Source organism: Euphorbia lathyris, chromosome 8 (assembly GCF_963576675.1).
Source record: "Euphorbia lathyris chromosome 8, ddEupLath1.1, whole genome shotgun sequence".
Lineage (NCBI taxonomy): Eukaryota > Viridiplantae > Streptophyta > Magnoliopsida > Malpighiales > Euphorbiaceae > Euphorbia > Euphorbia lathyris.
In genome coordinates this window covers 48,795,261-48,804,241 of record NC_088917.1, presented here as the reverse complement: position 1 = coordinate 48,804,241, position 8,981 = coordinate 48,795,261, and positions in this window count along the sequence as shown.

The window sequence follows — 8,981 nt, the reverse complement described above, 5'->3', positions numbered from 1 at the left end:
AACATCTTCCCTATCCTCACATTCAGTCTCAACCTCTTCCTCTCTCTCCCAACATCTACCCTATGAAGGAAAATAGGCAAACGTTTGGCAACGGAAATATAAAAATTTTAACCTTTTTCCATTAACCCAAGGTCAGTTAATCGTTATTTCATATAAAAAGGGATAGAAGGAAATACCTTTTGATGTTCTATCTACCGTTGCAATCGAAGTGCCCACAACTCTTACTTCGAGTTCCCTAGCACAAGACAAAAACACAATTCAAAAGCAAGTTAGAATTCAACCGTATGAAAACAATCAAGAATAGATTGCCTCTAATTAATCAACACAAGATCAAGGAATAGAGAAAGAGATTAATCAATCGAAATGGAAGGAAGCGGTGAATGATCTTGTCCTCAACAAGGGGTCGAAATTTCTCTCTCTTCGGTAGACAATAGCCTTGGCCGAAATTTCCATGTGAGGGGGTATTTAAACTCTCTTGTATCTAAACCCTAGTTAGATAGAATTAGGTTACTATATAAGAATTTAATTCGGAATAAAATTCTTATTTATTATCTATAATTATATCTAAATATAAAGATAATAATAATAACCTTTTAGGATAATAATAGGAGTAATTTAATCTCATTAAACCTCCTAACTTATTTATCCTTTAATTAATTTAATTCACAATCATAATCTAATTAGGATTGCTTGAAATCATATTAATTATTTATGTATTTATCATACATAAAATCGCCCCCCCTTACTTACTGGGCCTTAGTGGACTCAGTTGTGCTTCCATCAATTAATTAACATATGTTTCTCTTTTGGGCTCCAAGTCTTATGTGTGACCCATTAGGTTCTTATTGCTTCTAGCCGTATGCAACTATTAAATTAATTTTCTCAGAATTATATTTAATCTTTGCATAACCGAATGAGTACGCGAAATGTGATTAGCAAATCCGAAACATTCCCCCAGAGCTATAAGAAGACAAATTGATTCTGTCGTTGACATTTCCGTATTAGTTACAGTATAATTCGATCCTTTATCAACTACATCCTTGAACTGAATCTTATGACTATGGATAATGTCAAGTCACATATAGCGAGACGTTCGTTTTACTTGTACAGGCCGAGTTAACTCCAATTAGATAGGTTAAGTGAAATTTGTATTTCAAGTCTTAAGCTATCACCTTGCAAGGATTTAGAGTCAAGTCTTCCACAAGCGATCATTGGACGTATCTCCCATTTATCGTGAGTGACAAATGCTCAATCCAATGTATAAATATCCTGCAATTACTTCTTGTGATACCCAACGTCTGCCGTTCACACCCCAGAGTCATCTCTGTTATGGAACGTGTTACAACAGGAACAAAGAATCACATTCCATAATCCAGAATCACTAATTAACATTCCTTTGAGTCTGAGGATTACTTATACTTATTAATACCAATGAGATGAACAAGTGACAAGGATAAATCTACCCATCCTGTTATCTCAAGTTAGGTCCCCAATCCTAATGAACTCTCTTTCATTGGATCCATGTAACTGTCCAGATATCTGCATATCTAAAGCTTGTGAGATCAGCTCTCTGTCTCGACAGAAGACATTGTTACATGCAAGTCTCAACAGTGATATGTCAATCCTATTTCTAAACATATTACTTGACGTGGGGTGGTTTTAAGTTTATTAGTTTATTATAAAGTTTCGTCTCACTTCATGCTTGTATGAACACTTTATAATCACTTTAAACAAACTTAGGGATTTCCTTTTATTAGACTTATTTAGTTCTTAAAAGAGGTTGCCTTTATATAGTTATGAAACCATATCTTATTAAAACAAATGATGTAAAGAACACTTCATTTACATTAAGTTTATATCCTAGAACAATTGTCTATAAGACACTAAACCCCAACATACTCCCACTTGGACTAAAGCCAATTGTTTCTACAACTTATCCCAGTAGAACTTAGATGACGATCATGTACTTTTTGGGCTAAGGGCTTTGTCAACGGATCTGCAACGTTGTCCTCAGTAGGTACTCTTTCTATTCTCACATCTCCTCTTGCCACAATCTCTCTTACAATGTGGTATCGCTTCAGGTAATGCTTGGATGCATTATGAGACCGTGGTTCCTTTGCTTGTGCAATGGCTCCATTGTTATCACAGTACAGTGTAATGGGATTTACAATGTCAGGCACCACACCAAGTTCAGTAATGAACTTCTTAATCCAAACCGCTTCCTTTGCTGCTTCCGCAGCAGCGATGTACTCTGACTCGGTCGTAGAGAAAGCTACACTTCCCTACTTGGAACTCTTCCAACTGACCGCGCCCCCATTCAAGATAAACAGGTATCCTGATTGGGATCTAAAATCGTTATCATCTGTGAGATGACTGGCATCTGAAAATCCCTCTATTTTCAGATCCCCTTCTCCGTACACTAGGAACATGTCTTTAGTCCTTCTCAAGTACTTAAGAATGTTCTTGACAGCATTCCAATGCTCGTCTCCCGGATTAGCTTGATAACGACTCGTTATACTTAACGCGAACGCTACGTCAGGTCTAGTGCATAGCATAGCATACATAATCGAACCGATTGCGCTGGCGTACGGGATTACAGCCATACGTTTCTTATCATCTTCGGTTTTAGGACATTGATGATTGCTTAACTTTACTCCATGTACTATGGGTAAGTTACCTCGTTTCGATTCAAGCATGCTAAACCGCTTTAGCACCTTTTCAATGTATGTAGCCTGTGAAAGACCAAGCAGTCTTCTTGATCTATCTCTGTAGATCTTTATACCAAGTATATAAGCTGCTTCACCAAGGTCTTTCATGGAGAAGTTACCTGATAACCAAACTTTTACCGACTGTAGCAGAGCTATATCATTTCCCATTAATAATATATCATCCACATATAATATTAGAAATGCAACTGAGCTCCCACTTGCTTTCGTGTACATGCAAGCTTCTTCGCAATTTTGTTCGAAACCAAATTGTTTTATGGTTTCGTCAAAACGCTTGTTCCAGCTTCTAGATGCTTGCTTGAGTCCATAAATGGATCTCTGTAGTTTACAAACCTTGTTTGCATCCTTTGATATGAAACCTTCAGGCTGCATCATATATACATCCTCAAGCAGGTTTCCATTTAGGAAAGCTGTTTTCACATCCATTTGCCAAATCTCGTAATCGTAGTGAGCGGCAATAGCGAGCATTATTCTGATTGATTTGGACATAGCCACAGGAGAGAAAGTTTCGTCATAATCAATTCATTGTTTTTGACGATATCCTTTCGCTACTAACCTAGCTTTGCAGGTGCTAACCTTTCCATCCATGTCAGTCTTCTTTTTGAAGATCCACCTGCACCTAATGGGTTTTATCCCTTCGGGTGGATCAACCAAAGTCCACACTTGGTTGGTGTACATGGAATCCATTTCAGAATCCATGGCCTCGAGCCATGCTTTAGAATCTGGACTGGTAAGAGCCTCTTCGTAGTTTTCGGGTTCGCCGTCTAACACGGGAACCTCATCATCATCTCCGACTAGAAAACCATATCTAATTAGGAGTTCACGAACTCTTTGTGATCTACGAATGGGTGGCACTTGAGTCTCATCCAATGGGACTGCTTCGGGTTCATCAACCGCCTCTGTTGTTTCAGTCGGTGTTTCTTCTTCTTGAACTTCATCAAGTTCAATCATGCTTCCCTTTTCTGTTTCTTTGAGAAACTCTTTCTCCAAGAAGGTTGCGTGCTTGGATACTATTACTTTCTGATCATCTGGATGATAGAAGTAATACCCTACAGTTTCCTTAGGGTATCCAATGAAGAAACATTTATCAGATTTAGAATCTAGCTTGTCTGACGCTACGCGTTTGACAAATGCTGAACAACCCCATACTTCTCATGAATGAGAATGTGGGTTTCCTACCAACGAACAATTCATATGGTGTGGAACTAGCGGATTTAGTTGGTACTCGATTTAGGGTGAAAAGGGCAGTTTCTAAGGCATAGCCCCAGAATGTCTTTGGAAGTAATGCTATGCTCATCATAGATCGTACCATATCTAGTAAGGTACGGTTCCTCCTTTCGGATACACCATTGTGTTGTGGTGTATAGGGAGGTGTCCATTGTGAGCATATCCCACATTCAATTAGATAATTCAGAAAATCATCTGAAAGATATTCACCACCTCGATCGGATCGAAGTATCTTTATTTTCTTTCCTAATTGATTTTCTACTTCATTCTTGAAGTATTTGAATTTCTCAAAAGCTTTGGACTTGTGCTTCATCAAGTAAACATAACCATATCTAGTATGGTCGTCTATGAAGCTTACGAAGTATCTGAATCCTCCTCTTGCTTGGACTGACATAGGACCGCATACATCTGAATGTATTAATCATAGAGTGTTTGATACACACTCACCTTTATTGCTAAAGGGTGTCTTTGTCATTTTACCTTTTAAACATGCTTCGCATGTTTCCAATGATTCGGAATCAATTGAATATATAAGCCCATCTTGATGTAGCTTAAGCATGCGTCTTTTGTTTATATGGCCTAAACGACAATGCCACAAGTAAGTCGAATTATCTAGCTTATGTCTTTTGGTATCAATTGCGAATACATAAATTTTATCATCTAGCACATAAATCCCATTTTGTGATATTCCTGAAAAATAGAAAATCCCATCTCTATAAAACTTGCAATGTTTGTCTTTTATTAAAATATGAAAAACGTCGTCAACAAGACGGCTAATAGAAATAATGTTTCTGGACATCTCTGGAACATACAAACAGTTCCCTAATTCTATTACAAGCCCAGAGGGCAAACTCAAAGCATAATCTCCAACAGCGAGGGCGGCAACTCTTGCTCCATTTCCTACTCGCAAATTTATGCTTCCTTTCTTCAATTCCTTAGTCCGATTTAGTTCCTGCATATTTGTACAAATATAAGATCCACATCCGGTATCAAGTACCCAAGATTCAGACTGTGAAATTGTATTTATTTCAATATAAAACATATCAGATGTTGAAGCACCGTCTTTTCCCTTCTTGAGGGAGGCTAGGTACTCCTTGCAGTTCCTTCTCCAATGCCCGTCTTTACCACAGAAGTGGCACTCTCCTTTGGGCTTCTTCACTTTCTTTCCCTTAGCTCTAGTGGGCATGGCCCTCTTGCCTTTCTTGGGATGTTTAGGATTGGGAAAATTCCCTTTCCTCTTCTTTGATCCCTCTATGACAAGAGCCGGTATTGCCTTGTCTTTCTTCATATTGGGCTCAACTGTCTTGAGCATGTTTGCAAGCTCTTCAAGAGAGGTTTGCAAGTCATTCATCTGGTAGTTCATGATGAACTGTGAATAACTCTCTGGGAGGGATTGAAGAATTAAGTCTACACTTAGTTCGTTATCCATCGCGAATCCAATACTAGAAAGCTTGGTAATATAGCCAATCATCTTGACACAATGTGTCATTACAGATGTGCCCTCTTGCATCCTGCAACGATATAGCAATTTTGATATCTCGTAGCGTTCACACCGAGTTTGTTTCCCAAACAACTCTTTTAGGTGCACGATGATGGAATAGGCATCCATTTCCTCATGTTGCCTCTGCAATTCCGGTGTCATCGATGCAAGTATGATGCATCCCGCATGATCGTCATCAGCCTTATGCTTCTGGTAAGCATCGATCTCTTCGATGGGAGCATCATCAGCTGGGATAGGGGGTATCGATGTATCAAGTACATACCCTATCTTATCGAACTTCAAAATGATTTTGAGGTTACGAAACCAGTCGGTGAAGTTTGAACCGTTCAACTTGTTATCAGTAAGTATATTTTGCAGATTGGTTTTAGTCATGATTTTAGGAGTGTTTTAATTTAACCTGAGAGTGAGAAAGAGTAAACGTACGTTATTCATTTGCTTTAAAATCTATCAATCTAAAATTATAGGTCTTTTAATTCATTTTAAATTGCTCCCACTATTTTGCCAAATTAATAGTCCTCTATATTAATTCGAAGAATTTCACAAATCCTTTAGTGAGCTAGGATCCTAACTCCTGAGATTTCACCTTGAGTTTGCTCAACAAGCTAGTCTCATTTGTTAGGTAGATTCATGTAATCAATCACATCTTTAATGTGATTCCTAGGTTATTGGCTTACTAACCACATTAGTAACTAATATGCTATTCATATTAATCCCAACCATATTGCCCATTAATTTATGATAACATGAGTTTGCTCATCCAATTATCATAATCTAATTTAAGTATTACCCCATATTCATGAAAGAACGATTTTCGATAATTCAGGTGTTACCATAAGACCCCGAGCTTGAGTTTGCTCAACAACCCAAAGGCCCCCAGTACTGCCGGCTGAATTATAATATTAGGGAGGGGCAACCGATTTTAATAACTTGCTTATTTACTTAACTTTTAATTAGTGAGGGATTTTTATTTTAAGTCTCATAATCTAACTTAGTCTTGATTTGCTTTAGCATACATCAGACACATACATTGGTGTTATGGACATATTATCTAAATTATTCCGTCGAGCCAGAGACGGAATAAAAGGCCAAACCTAGGGAAATACTAACTATTACATATTTCTCTTTAGGTCCTCCGTCTTCTCCATGGCGCCTTGAAATTACATATTAATTTCTATACTACTAAAGAAAACTTCAATTAACTTGAAGGGAATTAGATGAGAGAAGAAATTACAATAGATAGTAGATAGGCAGGACTCGCAGGCCCTATTTCAAAAATACCAAAAGACTAAATAGAGGGTCTAAATATGTCCATAACTCCAAACATACATAGACTCAATTAAATAAATTTAATTGGTTGATTACATAAAATACTTATGTAATATTTAGGTTAATCACATTAACTCATCAAATTAACTTTCATCCAATTTTAATTCTATCAGTTTCGTATCTTCTATATTAACCTATTAGATTAATACAACTATACAAAACTTTATTTATGCATATCCCAATTATTTTGATTTTAATTCATTTAATACTTTTGATTTACAAATAGGTAAAACAAACTTTTAAATAAATTCTTTTATCCGATAATCAAAAACAGAAAACTATTAATTTCTGAAACATATATGTATATAAATATATTTAAAACTATTTTAAAACGATTTTAAAATATGTAGGTTTCGGGCCGGGCCCGAACACATGGCTGCTGACGTTTGGCAGCAGCCACTGCGTCTGGCAGCAGCCACTGCGTCTGGTCCGCCGCTGTGCGGTTGCTGCCGCGAGGCAGCAACCGCAGGATAGCGGTCGGGTTGCGCCGTGAGGCGGCGCAACCCGAGCTGCTGTCCAATTTTTTTTTTAAATAATATATATTTATATATATATATATATCAGTTTTAAAACGGTTTTAAAACGATTTTCAGAAAATAAGAAAAACCTATTAAAGATTTTCCGTTTTATCTTTAGAATAATAAAACCAACTTTTATCAATCTAATTATAAAACTAATAGATTTTGTTATAATGACTATCAACCAAAACAATTAGGAACACATGCATAATCTATTTTAATTAACAATTAATTAAAACTTATTTATATTTAGAATTAATTAATCAAAACAGTTTCGTTAATTAACCTAACTATAAATATTCATTCAATCTGATTGAAAAACTTCTTAATTTTCATATATGAAATAACGGATTTAACGCAGGCTCTGATACCACTGAAGGAAAATAGGCAAATGTTTGGCAGCGGAAATATAAAATTTTTAACCTTTTTCCATTAACCCAAGATCCGTTAATTGTTATTTCATATAAAGGGATAGAAGGAAATACCTTTTGATGTTCTATCTACCATTGCAATCGAAGTGCCCACAACTCTTACTTCGAGTTCCCGAGTACAAGACAAAAACACAATTCAAAAGCAAGTTAGAATTCAACCGTATGAAAGCAATCAAGAATAGATTGCCTCTAATTAATCAACACAAGATCAAGGAATAGAGAAAGAGATTAATCAATCGAAACGGAAGGAAGCGGTGAATGATCTTGTCCTCAACAAGGGGTCGAAATTTGCGGTGAATGATCTTGTCCTCAACAAGGGGTCGAAATTTCTCTCTCTTCGGTAGACAATAGCCTTGGCCGAAATTTCCATGTGAGGGGGTATTTAAACTCTCTTGTATTTAAACCCTAGTTAGATAGAATTAGGTTACTATATAAGAATTTAATTCGGAATAAAATTCTTATTTATTATCTATAATTATATCTAAATATAAAGATAATAATAATAACCTTTTAGGATAATAATAGGAGTAATTTAATCTCATTAAACCTCCTAACTTATTTATCCTTTAATTAATTTAATTCACAATCATAATCTAATTAGGATTGCTTGAAATCAAATTAATTATTTATGTATTTATCATACATAAAATCGCCCCCCTTACTTACTGGGTCTTAGTGGACTCAGTTGGGCTTCCATCAATTAATTAACATCTGTTTCTCTTTTGGGCTCCAAGTCTTATGTGTGACCCATTAGGTTCTTATTGCTTCTAGCTGTATGCAACTATTAAATTAATTTTCTCATAATTATATTTAATCTTTGCATAACGGAATGAGTACGCGAAATGTGATTAGCAAATCTGAAACATTCCCCCAGAGCTATAAGAAGACAAATTGATTTTGTCGTTGACCTTTCCGTATTAGTTACAGTATAATTCGATCCTTTATCAACTACATCCTTGAACTGAATCTTATGACTATGGATAATGTCAAGTCACATAGAGCGAGACGTTCATTTTACTTGTACAGGCCGAGTTAACTCCAATTAGATAGGTTAAGTGAAATCTGTATTTCAAGTCTTAAGCTATCACCTTGCAAGGATTTAGAGTCAAGTCTTCCACAAGCGATCATTGGACGTATCTCTCATTTATCGGGAGTGATAAATGCTCAATCCAATGTATAACTATCCTGCAATTACTTCCTGTGATACCCAACGTCTGCCGTTCACACCCCAGAGTCATCTCTGTTATGGATC